This window comes from Strigops habroptila, chromosome 15 (assembly GCF_004027225.2).
Source record: "Strigops habroptila isolate Jane chromosome 15, bStrHab1.2.pri, whole genome shotgun sequence".
NCBI classification, from domain to species: Eukaryota; Metazoa; Chordata; class Aves; order Psittaciformes; family Psittacidae; genus Strigops; species Strigops habroptila.
Window position 1 is genome coordinate 2,863,896 of NC_044291.2, and position 18,763 is coordinate 2,882,658.

The 18,763-nt window shown below is 36.2% G+C and overlaps 1 protein-coding gene across 5 annotated transcripts in view; it reads right to left on the minus strand.

Annotated features, from left to right (window-relative positions):
• Window positions 1-18,763, minus strand: part of DENND1A (DENN domain containing 1A) — a 196,999-nt gene that overhangs the window by 164,623 nt on the left and 13,613 nt on the right. The window lies entirely within an intron of this gene.

Here is an 18,763-nt window from a genome sequence, read left to right on the forward strand (position 1 = left end):
GAGGCTTGTCACCAGAAAATGGTTACCAAATGCACTTAGATTTTGGGTATAATTGGATAAGTAGTTTTGCCAGCTGTGTTGGTTAACCTTGGCAGCTTTCAGTGATACCAGATTACAAATCTCTCAGAATTACTTTATATAAATGTTAAGATGTGCTCCCCTGAAAACAAAAGTATTTATCCCAAACTTTATCGGAAAGAGGTAATTAACAGAGCCCTGGAACCTCTGTCATCAGGCAAACAAACGTTAAATGCTTCAGATTAACAAGCATTCAAGACTGATGCAACATCCTTATTCCTTTGGCTGTCAGAATAAATAATATGGTAGTATTCCCTGAGAAGTTATCTTAAATTTAATTAGAGATGTTCATAAAACAACAGAATATCATCATCAAAATTATTTATATGACAACCGATTTAGAACAGAACTCTTCAAAGCCATCCATTTTTCAAAGGAATACAGCTGAGAAGGCCAGATTCCATTCCACAAATAATTTTTTTAATTACAAAACCCAAACCATACAACAATCACACACGAGTTCAGAATCAAGTGCAATGCATGGAAAAACCAGCTGGTGTCCTGAACAATTTCTACCCTTTGTGCGCTCAGACAGGTCCAGTTGTCCCACGCTTGGCTCACTGAAGACACTGTTTTCACTAATTCTGATCGTTATTTAGGGAGTGACATTGCATACGCCACCTCTGCTGCTCAGATTTTCCTGTACTTGGTTGTAGCTAAGGCTCGAAGGGAAAAAGAGTCATTTTTAAGCCACAGACACCTTACACCGTTATTTCAGAATAGTTCCACCCTACATTTCCCATCAGCAAAGTTTGTTTTAGTGATCAGTTAGTTGATGGGTGATTCCATTGCTATCAGATGCACACTTTTTATCAAGGTGTGTTCTTTTTACATTAGAAATACAGCAAAACTATACATTTGTAAGTTTTGAACTTAACTTTTCCCAGGCAATCAAATGCTTAGCTTTAACATTTCCCCATTACACACATACAATGACAAACATAATATATCACATTCTACATATGTGTATGAGCAAACCCTCCACATTAATACAACGAAGTAGAAATACAAAGCAAGAGACCACCTTTTAAAGCCTTAGTTTGAAAACTCTTAAATCTCTACGCAGGTAAGTGTGCTAAGCAAAGTGTCCAGCGATGCAAACCAGCCTGAACAGTGGAATTAACAACTAACTGGACAACAGCATTTCCTATTTCACCAAAGCAGGCACAGTATCAGTGGTAAAATGAAAGTATGCAACATCTATCATGATGCATATTCTTAAATATTTTTAGAATTAATTATTTGAGGCTAAGCTTTCATGATTTCACATAAAAAGACCAATCAATGAAAGAAATAAGTTTACAAATCCAAGTACATAATATTACTTAAGAAATCTGTAATAGTGCCTGGAACACAACACTGACATTCCCCACCTCTACGACTTCAATTGACCAGCTACTCTCAAAGTTAATATAAATATACACACACATACTGAAATACACAGAACTTTACCATTTACCATTTTTTAAGGAAATGAGGAATTAAATCAGCACAGAAATCCATAATATGTTTGCTCTAAACACTGTCCTCCATAGATCGCAATCCACACTCCATTCTTTGAAAATACAATGAAACAGATTAGTCATACAAAGTAATGGAGTGGGGGGGGAGAAACATGTATTTTTCCTGTTTTCTTACCATCTTAAAAGCCCTTCTGCGTTTCAGGAGCTCATTGGCATGAAGGGAGGGCTATAGGAACATATTTGACAGTATTTGAAAGCTCTGAAGGCAGAGATCTAGAAGACAGAGGTATGTTCCCTTCAAGAAAGGCACTGGGATGTACTACCTTTGCTGCTGAGGTTTGCCGGTCACATAAGGCAGGTATACCGCATTTTAAGAACCCTTCCTATAGGTCTAGTTATACAAACTGCGAGTAAATATTTCTCATTGTGTGTCTTGAATGAGCTTGGTAAAGGAGAAAACTGAAGAAGATGAGCATATACATGTATATATACAGTTTGTATACAGTCTGCTTTTGATGACACATAACAGCATCAGGATGGTTAATCCATAAAACCTGGAACCCTACACTTGAGAAAACCACCTTCAAAATGTGCCTGGCAGCCACACGTTTGCACTTCCTCATACTTTTACAAGTCCTTTATATTTAACATTGCATCAGCTCCATCACTTCGGCTTTTAAATGGTCTGGGAATATTTACTAAACTTTCGGTATCTTTATTTGGAAAACACCACACAACGGAAAAAGAAACTGCATCACACCTTGTTATAGCTTCATCACTTTACCCATTCTTCACTGTTAACCTGATGTTCATCTGAAAGGTGTTTTCAACTACACTTACCTACATATATTCACAATAAAATTAGATTTAAATTATCTGTGGCCATTACATGAAGTTCCAAGAAGCTGGAGCACCTTTACTAAACCAAGAGTCACACAGAGGAAATACAGGAGGGGAGCTCTGCCAAGCACTCGGAATTCAGCTTTAAGCAGCACCACTACCATCAGTAAAATATGCTCCAGCACTCATGTAAAATACTCAGTAAAGACATGAACATAACTGTCTGTCAACTCTGCCTATAAAACTAAAGTAGCTTGAAAACTTCAAACACTTTACTAACAGTAATTTGTTTTGCACACTGCCTGCGAACAGTTAGATGTAGCTCCACTGTTCCTACAGACAGTAAGAAACCCTCTGCAGCTTCTTACTGTCTCAAAACACAGTGAATGCTGTCATTCTAGGTACTTAACAGCTTTTCTAATGAAATGATCTTCAAATATTTTCCTACTTTAATATTCCGCTGGCAAAGTAAACACGTAAAATACTTTTTTCAAGTTCAGGAGAGTGGAATCTATGTGCTGATATAAGCAAGGGAAAGGACAAGACTGAAATCCTAACCAACCTCTTGGATCGTTACAGCAAGGAACAGAGCTTGAAGATTTCCAGTGCACCAGTCACCTATAAAGTCATAAAGCATTAAAAGCTCAGCTGAGGTCAGCGAAAGGAGACATTGCAAAATGACAAACAAAGTGAAAGTGAAAAACAAAGAAGAAACATCCCATGAATTATGGAGCTGCTTCTCAAACTAAACTTTTCCCAACCCCAAAACATGAACCCAGGTCATGCTACAGGTTGAACTTGTATGTTGATGGTAACTTAATATCTCCTTTTTATCTTTCATTACATCTGATTCTGTAGTTTCAGCTCACAAAAGATGACAAGATATGCACAGTTTCTGCCTAAAGCAAGCACTGACAAACCTCTCCAGAAAATAATCATGTATTAATATTGATAGCACCAGAAATTGTAAGTTACAAGTGTAAAGCAGAAAGTATGCAAACAATAGCTTTCCAAAATAAAGCTAAAACACACCATCTTATCTGCAATCTCCCCATCTTGTACAGGCACAAGTCCAGTACATACACAGCACGAATTTAAATTAAAACTGTTGGTACTAAGAAAAGAGCCAATTTCATTCCTAATGCCTACACTCAGGTTTGAAAAGCTTTTAAACCAATGGCATGCCATATAAATTTCCTAAGATCCATGAGTGACTTCACTGAAGTCAGAATGGGTTCACTTACCAACCTGGTGCACTTCATCACAGGCCCCCTTCCCAGTGGATACAGCTCCATACAATGCAGCTGCTGCCCACAAGGTCTAGGCTAGCCAAAGGCCTGGAGAACCACTAGCCCTTATTGCTCACAACCAACAGCCTGTTCTAGGGGAGGCCAGTGAGGAAAAACACATACAAAAGGGATCACACGGTTGGTTTTGCAGCAGTTTCCTTTGCAACTATTTTAAGAGGTGCTTTTTGAGGGAAACTACTGAACCTCTTCTCCTATGAACAATATGTGAAAGCTTTGTAACTGAACATATCTTTTATTCTGAAGAGAGGTAACAGAAGACAATGCTGTTTCTCAGTGCTACAAGAGTAAAACTCTTGCGTGTTGTCGCAGCAGCATTTTGATTCCTTGCCATGCATTTACAGACTATCAACAAATGGATAACACAAACCACTGATTCCACACTAGGTGAATACAGTTTCCACTGCTAACACATTTAGTTCTTCCCTCTAGTAGCAGGGATTCCACCTCACATCTATGCACATTATGTAGAGCACTGTATTGATTACTCAACTATACTCAAGCTATTATTGTCAGTATTTTACTAAATATGTGAATGTTTCCAAGTTCTGAAAACTATTACTGCCTCTCCCTACAGAACCTTCTTCAACAAAAAGCCAAATACAGAAGAATATTGAAATTAGCTGTGAACTGTATAATCCCATTGTTCAATTTCATGGCATTTAAGACACTACCTTCCCCTCCTCACAAGTCTAGATGTTAATCCATGCTGTAACCTGATTTAATTTTCCAGATGACAGGATGGGAACATGCTACAATGGCATATTAGTGTAACTATGCTGCTCTTTTACTCTCAACTTTTCTTACATCATAAATTGAAGAGTTTTGCTTTTAAAAGAGGCATGCTTAATTACTTCTAAAAATAGAGCAACTCAAACTGGTCTGTATTTGAAGTGTATGGAAATTATAAAATCAGGGAAGTTCTTCCAAAAATTATCAGAAAATAGTTCCCAGAGTTAACCCCACAAACCAATAGGTACTAACCTGTTTCTTCTGATAAAAGCCAGCCAATTTAACCCGTACTGGCTACAAATCATTCAGATATTACTAATCCCAAATTGAAAAATACAGTGAAAATCATTTAATTTTTCCTCTTTAACTAAATTATTTACCTCATTCACTTCTTTTAAGCCCTTATAGCCACAATCCCTCTAAATGAAATGGAATTCCATTCAGAGCAACTTCAATTTCAACACCCACTACATATTCTAGTATTTATGCAGCACAACTAAAAAGTAATGTAAACTTCTTTCCAAACCTCTGCAAACTCCCTGATGTCCTTTATTCGGTACAGCCAAACACTTCTGCTGGCCCTAAACTGCTGCAGACTTGGCATGCAGAAAACATCTCGGAATGGGGGAAGAGGGGGAGGAGGGAAAAAGGATGAGGGGGGTGGGGAGCGGAGAAAATGGAAAATGTGGGAGAGAAAAAACCTACACACACAAGAAGACAGAGAAGAAACCTCAGAACAAGTTCTGGCACAAAATACGTATGGAATAACATTTTCATTTCTCTGGATGTGAAGCTTTAAGACTTGAAGCTTTTCTTCTTAAAGTACTCCGCATTCTAAAAGTGTATAAGTCAGAAAACAACCAAGGTATAACAGAAAATTCTATATCTTACAAACTATATTAAAAAAAAACACCACTAGAAAGTCATACACAAGAAGCCCCTGCCAGCACCACAATGCATGCAACTGAAGTTACTCCAAAATATCAATATACTCAGTAAGCATTCAGAGCAGGTTCACTATTCAAAACCACAGCCCACATGTGAATAGTATGCAATGAAACTATGCACCTAGTAGTTCGCATTCCAAACAAATATTCCATTTCTAGGATATAGTCCACATCGTTGTGACAAGTTAGGCACAACTAAGTGGACACTGACTTCTCATTCTCAGTTACTGAAGTTCTTGTGAATGATGTACAATCAGTTGACTGAATCTGCAACTACTATTATACATTAGCTGCTGTCCAAATGAGCCCATTGACAATAAAAACCAGACTTGCAAGTTTGCTTTTCTCTCTCAACAGAGCATTTGGAAGTCTGCCGTGCAAGTGCCAAAACCCTCACTGGTAACATGAAAATGCTTTTCACAAGAGTTTAATCTAGAAACAGAATATAAGGTTTGTAACTCACACACAAAATGCTGTTCAGTGTTCAGTAAAGTGATCCAAAAGCAGGGAAGACTGAGAGCAAAGGCAACATAACATATACATCATAGAAAACAGGAAGGAAGGGAGAAAACCGGAACAGATTAAGCAAGTCACTATGATTTTCGTAACTGTTTTTTATTATTAACACATCAAGAGCCAGAGGGGCAGTGAGGAGCAAAACTTTCCTAGACAGCTTTCAGCAATATCTCATATATATTGGTTAAAAATCCTTCCACAATAAGGCAGATTAAGCTATGTATCTTACTTAACTTTTTATTTAAGGCTATATACAGTTCTCTAGAATAATGAGATATGGAGAGGTAATACAATACCCCTCACAATACAAGAATGGGCAAAAGTCGAAGTTGTCCTTATGGGCTGGGTTCCCAACTGACCTTCTCACAGCAGTTGCCTGGTGCATGCACTAGTCCATCAGCAGATTTATGACCCATTCAAAGTGAACCTTGAGTATGAGCCTGACTCTAGCATCCAAACCAACTTTTCATCTAAAGGGGTCTTGGTTAAACTCATTTTACAATCCTGTTAAAAAACTAAAGTACAGTAAGTGCAAAATAGAAACAACGCTCGCTTCTTGGATAAGACAACAGGAAAAACAGTCATTGCCTTTTACAGAAAGAAGAAGTTACTTTAGTTTCCTCTTAGCGACTACTCATCAGTAATTTGGTGTCATGTCAAGTTGTTGAACTGTCCAGCTTGCCACTTAAAAGGCATTTAGCATCACAGGACATTCCACTACAGAAAAGTAGTAGAGTTAAAAATGATATTTCCAGTTTCCCCTGGCACAGTTCCAACTTTTAAATAATCGGGTTTTGGTTTCAATACCATTCGAAGAGCTAAAGTTTCATGAAATAAACAGATGATGGAGAACTAAAAACACAAAAACCCAATCGCTGAAGTCAGCTCTGATCTAAATGTTAGTACAGACATAACCACAAGAAACTGAAGAGTCAGTTCAGTTTATATTTTATTTCAAATCTCTTCTGCAGTATGAAGTCAGTCATCTCTCTCCCAAGGAACAAGATCAGCTCCCCTCCCACAGCATTAAGTTGTCATAGGAGCAGATCAAGAAGCACTGGATTGAAGAAAATGCATGTGTCAGAGTCAAGATCTGATAAATGGTAAGTAAAAGGATCTTGCAAAAGTTATGCATCAGACTAGTTAGGCCCTTTTTATAAGGTCACATGAACTGCTATCATTTGGATTCTCACATGGAAAGGTGCCAGGTTTAATTAAAACTTTACCAATTCTTCTAAACAAGTTGTGAAACGGTTGTGCTGCAAGCACGGGGTGCTCAATATATGGAATATGGTTGAGGAATTACCTCTATTTTAATTCCTTAAGTCCTTTTGTTTCATCCACACCAAGAAATCAGTTTTTAAAAGCCAGCTGTATAACAGTACAGATTAATTTCTCTCCTACTAACATTCTAAACTGCAAGAATAAGGAGACATTAGAAAGAATAAAGTGTCTTCAGTGATCAGAAAACTCACTATTATTTCTTTACAAAGAAGAGTAGAAAACTTTCAGCCCAGATGAACTTTTAAACTGATGATACTGATATATCTAAGGCTAGAACTATAAAAAGGGGGTGCATAGGACAGAGCCAAGGCTAAAATAACAGAGCTCAAAAACAGAAGACAAAAAAGTACTTATTTCAAGTCTTGTTTGTTACATGTTTCTCCCATCTTCACTTGAGGTCGTCAGATCTCGTCTATGCAACGGTTAATTACTTTGGTGATACCTCAAGTCCACATTAAAGCACGGCTGATGAATCTTTTGAGTTTGCTTTACTACGCACTTAAGGGGATACTTCTCTTCATAACCATCTGTTCTTTAAACAACCCAGAAATTTAGTGTTACTGGAAATCTAAGCCAAACTCCAGGAGCCCTGCAAGGAGCAAATTTTGAATGGATTATGGTTTTAATTCCCCCCCCTGTAATGTTAGTCAGCAAATTACACAGCAGCTAAAACTTGCAAAAAGTACAATGAGGTAACATCCTACTTCAGTGTTCAGAAATCCACAAAGCCCGGCTTACAGAATTAAACACAAAGTGTCTTGAAACATTTTACAGGCTGCCTCTAATAACTGCACAAAAGAGTTTAAATGTAGAAGCTGAACAGAAACACTCACTTTAAGGAAGCTTTTTGGGGTTTAATAATTTTTTAAATTTATTTGTGTTTGATCAGTATAATTTTTTCTCATAACGTTTTCACCACTCTATAAATTTAATAGAGATACATTTCAAGTGCTCAGGCCATGAATACTGAATTTGTTTCTCTCCTGCCTCTTTGTATTTATATTTGGGACAGCAGAGTTGCCTGGTGACAGCCTCTTCACTTCAACAGCAGCTGGCAAGCCCTCCTTGGCCTGCAAATATGAAAGAAACAGTTAACTAATATTTCATGCTATGATTTAAATGTGACAATCTGGAAGTGCCAATGCCACACAGGGTAGGATTTACAAGATAAGATTGCTCTTAAGTCTCAGAAGCACCAAGGAAGAAAAATCAACAGACCTTCATCACATGTAGCTAGTACACAGCAAAAATTACTCCAGAGTTAGTGCATTACCCAGAGCTTAACAATACCAGACACAAGCGGTGACTGTGTAAATCTGCCAATTGCACTTCTATTTCCAGAATGCAAATTCTCAAGTTACTCAAGATAAGACCAAAGCAACCAGAGTCTTGACATTTTTACAAGAAACAGTCACCCCCTTTAATATTTACAAGACATGTATTTCAAATTGCTTATGTATGTCTATCTGCTTTCCTGAGATTACTGCTTCTGCTGAAGGTTCACTCACATGTAGCCCAAAACAATTTCTCTAAGCTCGCTTTTTACAGCAAAAATAAAAGATTTATATTTGATAAAATTAGTTTGTTGCCAACCTAATTCATAGCTAACACTAGCATGTGAATAAGCACCTTCATTCAAAAAAAATCCTTCTTCAATTAATTTTAAGATAAATTTTTTACACACTGTCACGTTTTCTACTTTCCTGTGTCAACCCGATCATTTTTAATGCTGTTTGTTGTTTTGAAGAAAGCCAGGAATAACATTTCAATGTCATACTGCTTTTTAGAAAAACTATATTAGAAAAACTATATAGAAAAACTACAAGGAGCTCATTTAAAACCACAATGTGGCCATGGCAATCACTCAACTACATTATGAAACCTAATGAAAACAAATTGTATTTTCCAACACAGCGCCAGGTTTTCATTGCTAGAAAACACTCTCAGGTTTAGAAACATTTTCCAAACAGCTTTATTTTCACCACTTTTGTTTTTAGTTTTAACGATATTAATGCCATTTTAATTTGTTAATAACCTGTTTTCCATGTACTACAGAACACTTGACAATCATCTAACTTTTTTTTATCTCTTTCCAGAATTCACTAACCATAATAAGTTCAGACAGACATATTATTAGGCACATACACACAAGTACTGCAGAAATATAGTCATTGTTACATGGACCGTCACATTTCAGGTTTAATCTGAACTGACTGAAAAAGCACTTGGAACAAAAGTGTTCTAAGCCAACCATAAGTTCTTGATGTGTTGTACTAAAAAAGAAAAACCCCACAACCCTACTCTTCAGTCTTCAGCAGTTGTATAATTGCCTGAACTACACAGAGAATACCTTCTTTGTTAAACACGCAACAGTGAATACTGATTTCTAAGCCTCAAGCTATGTAACTTTGTAATGTTTAAAACTCTGACCTTACTTTCATACTTCCAATATTGACAGTCTCAAATTGTTTTCAGTTTCGAAGTTCCCAGGTGTTACTTTAGTAGAGTACCACCAGCTCTCAGTGACACTGCTCTGCAGTATTGCTCTGCACAAACACCACGTCCTACGGGAATCTCCCCGCACAGCAATACAAGATTCTACAACAAACAAGCTCTTCAGAATCATTTGTGGGTTTGATGGCTTCAAAATTTCTATTATTGCATCTCTGTTTATTGCAGGATGCTTTAGTTACTCAAATGGAATTGAAACAGAAAAAAACCAGATTCTATCAAAGATGAAATTGTGACACAGGAAGCTGAAAACCCCATTCTTAATTCTGTTGTTTTCTTTAGTGGAAATGTTAACATAAGTGGTTTTTGGAATGTATAGTAAAACATATCCTATCTATCATACAATGAGTCTGATTCATACAGGTTTTGTGATCAACAAAAGACTAGCAAACATAGCTATTGTGGTTTCTACAAAGAGCTTCAGGCTTAAGACATTTACAACTACAGAAATCTTTGGTATTAAATGATCCTACCCAAAACTCACTCCTAAGATTTAAGGTGCTCAAGATCACATATAAAAGACAGCAATGATTACTTTGCTGATACACTTCAGAATTTAGCCTTGTACACTTCAGTACTCAATCTCACCTTTTTGTTTCAGCTTCAGCTGTGTAACAGGCCCATCTCAACTTATCCATCATAACAGTACTGTCCATTCTATCAAAATGGGAAATAAAATTCATAAAGGCCAATATGTTGAAAGCAAGTTAAAAAATAGAAATTAAAATTGGTCACATTAAGCCTCAGCTAAGGCTGCAGCATCACTGAGGTCTTGTGAAAGCTTGCAAAGTGAAGCATTAGATGAAAATTTGTAGAAACAGGAAAAGCATTCAATATACTCTCCTGCAAAACAAAGTTTCTGCGGAGTCAGACATCTGTGTTGATGACAGAAGTTCAACTTTTTGAACAGAATTCAAAACTTCGTGGGGGTGAGGGGAAGGAGGTCTTAACGTGGCAAAACACACCTCATGTAACTAATGACCGTGAGATGAAAGAAAGAAAATCACTGAGTGTTCAGCTACTCAGAATGACTTCTGTCTTCTGGAGTAAAGTTCATTAACTGGACAGCATGGAGCACTGCAAGAGAATGGTGGGTACATCTACACTTGCAATACTGACCTGCTTCATATCTGCAATGCTTTCAGATGCTATTAACAACACTCACTTTATGCCATGTGTGATGCTATAATAAAAAGAAGGTCTAAACTAAGTTTAGCACATTTAAAGCAGTGCTATCAGCTTGAAGAATAATTTGTTTTACATAAAGAGGAGCTTGCTGATACTCAGTGCAACTAGACAAGAAATCTATCATCTCACCAAACAAAATTAACACTTTTGCTACTGTAGAAAAGGCAAGGGTATCAAAAGGATTTTTAACTGCAAAATAGAAATGCACTAAGAACACTTAAAAGATATTTGGTAACTCCAAGATATATGATAGCACATATCCAGCTATCAAGATACTCCTAGGATAGTGGACTAGTCTAGTTCCAAGGTCTTCCCACAGTACTTGGTAGTAACATCACTGAGAGCTAGAGCTACACTCACCCCATTGCACACAATCCTATGCTAAGCATCGATAAGCAGAATGATGAGGGGAAGCAGTTTTCAACAAATCCTAAAAACTGGAAGTAAGCTCCAGAGCTGAGGCAGCTTTCATCAGAGCAGCACACCTTGAGGAGTGTATGCTTGTTTCTCATTATCTCATATCAGGTCTAATTGGGCTTCTAAGCTCTCTGCTCCTTCGCTGCTTTTTGCAGTTCTGAATTCATACCACTGCTGTACTCTCATTAAAAGAATTCAAAGTATCAACAGGTCATTTCTAAAAACTGTCCTTCCTGTTCAACTCTCTTATTTGCCCTTTATCAAATAATCTATTTTGGAGTACAGCAGTGAACAGCATTTAAATAATTTATTTAGTGATAATGGTTATTTTTCAACAATTATAGTATCACACCACTAATACTTCATGCCAAAATTGTTCCATAACCTTTTCTTTAATGACAAAGTCCTCTCCATCGTTTTCCACAAGCATATATGTTGAATTTTTAAACCTGAAAGATTAAATTAGAAGTTACACACACAAACACAACTCCTTTTAAAAAGGCTCAAAACACTGTATTTACATCTGCAAGTACTCACTTTATTACTACAACCTTTATAACAGAGCTTAGGTTTGCTTCAAACAAAACAGGGTTCTCAGCGATAGAAGCACAAGAAAAAGCCCTGCATACAGTTAGTCTACAAAGAATTAACTGGATTAATTAGCAAGGGATTTGAGAAGCAGCTTGGAGCTAGAAAACCAAAACACTAAATTGTTTAAATACTTTGGCAATGGATCAAGGTTTCTAGGCAGCCCTATGTTCCATTCTCTCCTTTTTTCCTTTTTTTCTTCCTCGGTGTTTTAACACATTTAACCTGACGAGGTACTTTTTTCATGAGATATGAATGACACTGTCAAAATACCAAAAAAGAAGATGTGAATTAAAAAAATGCCACAAGCTGTTAGCAATTCTGCCAACATGTATGAGCCCAGGCAACATTAATTAAAAATCAATAGCTTGGGACATAAATAGCTCTTATCTCTGTTATAGTATATCTCCAACATAACTCTTTATTAAAAAAAAAAAAGGCAATGTCTTTGCTATTATACTGACTGAATTGACCACAACAAAGCAAAAAGAATAAGGCAAAAACACCAAGCAAAGAAACCCATATGAGAAAGGGAGGACAGGAGTATGAATGATTGGAATGTTTCAACCTTGTGCTATCATTAACACAAAGCGGGCTGGAAATAGCCACACTGCAAATACTTGCAGAAGAAGTTACTAGGAAGAACATTTCAGGTTTTTAGTGCTAATATGAGTCTATACAAAATCCTGCATGCCAAGGAAATAAGAAGTGTAACACACCTTCTGTCAGCTACAGCTTATGAATCAGTATTTTTATTATTCATCTCAACTAAAGATTAAGTTACTGTAACTTCTCCAGTAATTACAAAATAAAGGTGAGAAAGAAGCAGAAAATTGCACTCAACTTTTTCTTCTTTAGTGATACGATCTTCAAACTGAAGTTACATTAGAAGGCATTAAAGCTACAACATTGAAGCTAAACCAAGAACTTACTTAAACCACCACTTTCAAAAGCTGTTTTCAAGCTTAAAGAGTGCCAAATGTTTGAAAGACTTAAACCCTTTTTCTAACAAGGGCTCACCGGAGGGACCCCAAGCTGGATGCACAGTTTGGGTCTGCCACAAGTCCCAGGCAATTGTAACCATTTAGATTTCTGAACAGTTTCTACAGAAAATGTATTAATATAACAAAGACACGTAAGAATTGCACTGAAATGGAAAGGTGAAGTTCAGGGGGTTTTTTGTCTAGTGACTCTTACATTATTCAATTATTTATTAATGATGGACATATCAAATGCTTCCATGAACACAGTAGTCTAAATCAAGGATGAAGAAGCCAACCAGGCACTATTTAGGAAAAATTTATTTGAATTCAAAATAAAGGGGAAATTTTACTTACATAAGAGCTCCGTGTACATATGGCAAGACACTGAAACATCACACAAATTTCAGTGGAAGAGTAGATCATAAAGTTGTATGGAGTTCTCAGGACAAAAAGGATTATTCTCATAGTCATGACTCCAAATCTGAGCTCTCAAGAACATCTTACAGCACATGAACATATACAAGTGCAGTTCCACTCAACTACAGAACATAAACCTGCAGATGAACAGCAACACCAAACTTTGGGTACCACTACTGCAGACAGCCAGTCACTTAGGAATTAAGAGTCTGGAACATATGAGGAACAATTCCATTCAAGCTATTGCCAGCTTCAGTTAGCCCTGTTTAAAGTGTACCAAACACAAGCTCTGTTGCTGCATTTAATATAACACAATTATATAATCTTAATTTTAAGTAGGAGAGGTACATCAGAACACAGAACTGTTGCTAACAGTGTTCCCTTAAATGGAAAAAACATTATTGAAAACAATAATGGTTTATATCATTGTAAAAATAGACACTATCACTTTAATAACATTTCATCTTCCCCACTGAAGGTGCAAGAAAATAAAACAATTCAGAGGCTTTGTTACATCATCTGTCTCCATTTTATTTTATTATTATAAATTAAACTGATTATAAGATGCAGAAGTAATTTGTAAACTCTTTCAAAGGACATGATTTACATTTTTCTTCTACAAAGATGAAGATATCCCCCTAACATGCTCCACTTGTGTTAAATATTAAAGATACTTATACTACATATATGGCAAAAATGGAAGACATTTCTGATATGTTTTGGGATTACTTTTAGCATTCTAATGCTGTTTATAATACTGGTGCAAATACTGTCACCAATAAAGAAACAAACATTAAAAAGGTGTCCTTTAAGCTTCCCTTTAAGGCATCTACCGTAATCGTATAATTTGCTCTGGACATCATTAAAATGTAAAGTTAATGAGGATTCAGCTGAAAACAGAAGAAATGTAACCTATTTTCAGGCAAAACTTCTAACACTGCAATCAGAGGGAAAGCCTCTTTGATGTCTCTTTGTCTCTTCTCATTAATTTTCTTTTGGTTTAAAAAAAAAGAAAAAAACACAAAGGCTGTTTAAACTAAAAAATGCAGAGAAGTTTAAACATGGTAATTATAGTCAAGCTGCAATGAGGTCATTAGGTTTTTAAAACTTTTGAGATAAACAAAATTGAGATGTATGACTATTTTAAAAACATGTCAATACTCAATTTTAATTGTCCATGTGATTGATACCCACTGTATTCTGAGGGTTTGGTCTAGATACAGAATTGCTTCAAGATGATTTAGCGAAGGACCTAATCCCATACCCAGGGTAAAGCAAAGCAATCAAGAAATACATCAAAATGAAAAGTGCTGTAATTACCACATTACTGGATACCACATTTGGTATCTGGAAGTGCAACAAAACGTGCTTTTTGCAGTCTCCATGCAAGAAAGATGGCAAATTGTGAGATTCTGCTACTTTTTACCTCTACAGTTCATTAAAGAATAAAATACTGAACAAGTTAAATAATTCTATTTACTCACTACATCTAGTTTTGTTTGCAAATACTGCCAAGATACACACAAGGCCATATACTTCTGCTTTAACATGCTAATTCTCTCCAGCAGAAAATATCTTTAAGAGCTATTTAATTACACAGTACTGATGGAATCTATGATACACTGAAGTGGTATGTATTGTAATGAATAATTTACAAGTAAATTTCCTGAAACCATAATCAAAACAATTTTTAACACTACTGTATACAAAAGGCGATGATAGATTATCACAAACACAAGGCATTTAAGCCATCAAGTAAAAGCAACAAATATACAGGACAAACATAACATTATCTTTAGTGTAGAAGGATATCAATCATGATGAGGCAAAATAAACATATATATAATATTTCTCCATGTGCAAATATCACCTCTAGCTAAATTAGATGAGATGAGGTCAATATATTAGTCTATGCTTATTGAAGTATTAATTATAATGCATTTGTGGATGTAGGTTATAGCTTTAATAGAGAAACATTTACTCTTTTAAATATTTTTAACATGTTTTATAAACTCCTCTTCAAATTAAACTGAGTGAATGACCAACAGGCAAGTATCAGATAAAACCAGACGCTGCTTTAGGTGCAAGTGAAGAGTTACTTTAGAAGAAAATCTCACACTTAACACAAAGGAGAGTTTGGAGGTTTGTGATCTGGTTTGGGAGTGGAGGTGAGGTTTCTTCCATTCTGCCATGTTTTATTACAATTTGATCCTGCCCTTCACAACAGGCCAGTTCTGTTTTACAATCTCTTCTCTTATTGAACAAACAGCATAAGCTGATTTCAGTTCTGAGCTCTTTCTCATATCCCGGTATCTTTCCCTACTTACTTGCACTGTCCTAGTGCAATATCTTCAAAAAGATAAAATACATGATTTAAATAACATTAAGTTATATAGGAAGTTTATAACTATGAAAAGTCAAAAGCGTGATTCTACTGTCCACCTACACTGTGATACTTATATCAGCTGTTTTGTCTTCACATTTTAGCATTGGATTTGAGTTTATTAATTGTTTTTGATAGGTGTTTTTCCACAGAGTGATGATCTGCTTTTACAATTTTTGGAACAGAAGACCTCAAGGAGCTCAAAAGTATCTTACAGTCAACTACACATAAATGAAGAGTGACTATTTACTTAAGAGATAAAATGATGTAAGAATCAATTTTTTAAAAAGGTAATGTTACCACTATTTATCCTCCTGTAATTTCAATATAAATGACTTTTCAAAGAAACTAAAGATGGGATTCAGTTAATCCCGGCAGAATGCAATGGGAGTTGTGAGTGTATTTCATTTTACCACCATTTCAAATCCTAGCACAAATTCTAAGTGTAGAAATTCTTTTGGCTACAGTATCCAAGATGCAACTTTAAAGGTACTCACTGGAAGTTCTGGGGTTCTTCTTCCCCCCATTCCTTCCCTATGTGTATGTACTGTAGTAGTTGAAGTCTGGGGCAGACCACACATTTTTGGCATAGTAAATAGGACCTTTCATTCCTGCTCCTCATCTTTTCACTGGTGTTTTCCACCCAGATTACGATGTTCTATAGGGTGCTTCTACACAGTCTTGTATTATTTGACCATCTAGAGTCAGATAATCACTTGATTTTACTTGTTAGTTGGTCAATTAGAAAACATAATTCTCCAACAGCCAGACATGAAGGAGTTCACAAAAATCACAACCAACTTTAAACTTAAGGTGTTTTGAGGTTTTGGTCTTTGGTGAGGTTTGGGTTTTTCTAGGTTTTGGTGGTGGTGGTTTGCTTTTTTTTTTTAAATCCCCAGAGAAGGGTAAACAAATGAACTATCCAGACTTTAACTCATTCCACTAACGGATTATCACAACCAGTTTTTTGTTCCTGCCTTTCCACCCAAGGTTATCATCCTTAATACTGCAGTTCAACTTCCTTGGTTTCTATCCCACTTTTCCATGAAATAAGTCCTATTTAAAAGTCTATCAAAAGCTGTTTCCATCTAAAAAAAGACATAAAAGTCATCTTCCCAAGAGCCAACAATCTGTCAGCATCTGGAATTGTGACAGTTTACCAAAACTTAGTAGTCCCAGCAAGGCCAAAAACCTCCTTACTCCTCAGTCAGTATTCAGCAGCATTCCCTCAGCATTCCTTCGCCACTCTCTCCAAGGATAGAATCCAGTGGAGAGCAGGAGATACACCTTGTTCACAGATAATGAACCAAAAAACCCAACAAAAACCAAAACCAACAACAAAAACCCACAAGAAAACCTGACAACATCTCTTTTTGTTCATGACAATAAAATATCACACCAAAGAGAAGCAGACCAATACTGCCTCGGGCATTCTGACAGGTCTCTTTTTGAATTAGAGTTTACATTCTCTTCTTGCAAGGAACTATCGCTACAAAAAGAACCAGTAATAAAAACAGATCTAGGTCATCTTTTGCTTTACCAAATTTGCTTTGCTTGCACATCAAACTTAAAGTAGTGCTCCAGGTAGAATTACCAACCTACATGTTAACAGACTGAACATGGACACAATTTCTAAACTCCAATATTTCTATTGGAAACACTCATAGGGAGTATCAGTACAACTGTGGATGGACCAACTGCCAGTCATTTCTAGGACAGTGCTTACAACATTAGGCAAAACCCCCCAAAATCACTATTCTTAACCTACAGGAGTCTACTTTAAAGTCATTACTACTTTGTTTCTTTGTCATCTGAATGACACTCTAATTAAAAGTTCTTTACAGAAATGCCTATCTCTCGATTAACAGCTGATTGCAGATGCATTAAGCTGTAAGCAAAAGTTAACACTCATTAATGAAATTACCTGTTGTGATTAAATACAGACAAACAAAACAAAGCACCTTGGAAATTCTTGTGACTGAGAATGAACTAAAGTTAAAATTACTCCCTTAAATAAAGTCAGTCACACACCCCCCTTTTAACAACAACTTTTTGACTCTATTCAAAGTACAATCTGTTTGCAGTTCTTGGAATAACAGCCCTACTCTAAAAGGAGCACATTAACGGAGAGTTAATTGCAACAAGTGCTTCATCAAATTCTTAAATGCTGAAATATTAAATGTTTCAGTATTTGGTATCTAAATTGAGTCTCTCAAGATCTCTTTAAAAAGAACAACCACTCAAACTCCTCTATAAATTCAACGAAAAATTTTAAGTACAGTTGGTGAATGAAAGTAATTTGTTAAAATTGCTAAAAAAGCACCCTAAAAAAGTTTCACTTTAGCAGTTAATTTCAACCTGCAGTTAAAAAGGCACTAGCTGTCAGTCAGTTTTCTCACCCAACTCTATCATGAAAAGAAAAACTGACAGATCACAGGAGCTTGCCTTTGTAAACCAATTCGGGAACTTTCATGCTTCTTATTTGTTAGGTTAAAGGTTAAATTGCTGACCTCTGCCCTCCTGCTTAGCAGCCTTTCCCTTTTTCTGTAAAGCTTTATTTTGGGGCTGTATTTACATGGATTAGTCTCTTTTCACGCTAAGAAGGAATCTGTTCACAGCCAAAGCCTCAGTTCTGGTTGTACAAAAAGCAGTCACAATTATTCAGCAGCAGACAATGACCATATTGTGGATTTACAAAAAAACCACCTCAGCCATGGCAAGTTCTGTCCTTGCTGCACAAAACAATAGAAGAAAAATCTTATCAAGCATTCAAGAGAAAGCAAACAAAGCAGGCCCACTGTGAACTTGATGAAGATGTCAAGCTCCTTTAAAAAAATATAAATCAACAAAAGAGTTTAAAGTCTTGTGAGTGAGACTTTCTGTGCTGAATTTTTCTGTCTAGTTAAACAGTGCCAGCAGTAGCAGTATAGTGCAGATTAGTAAATACTTGTGAAATAGAAAAGACTGTAGACAGAAGTAGTTAAAGCATGAAGCAAAAAGGACAAACAGATCTCTTCCCACAAAATAACTTGTAGAAATGGAAGAACATTCAGTTATACTTGATATTAACATTTGGGGATTTTATTAAATCCAGTATCATCAACTAAAA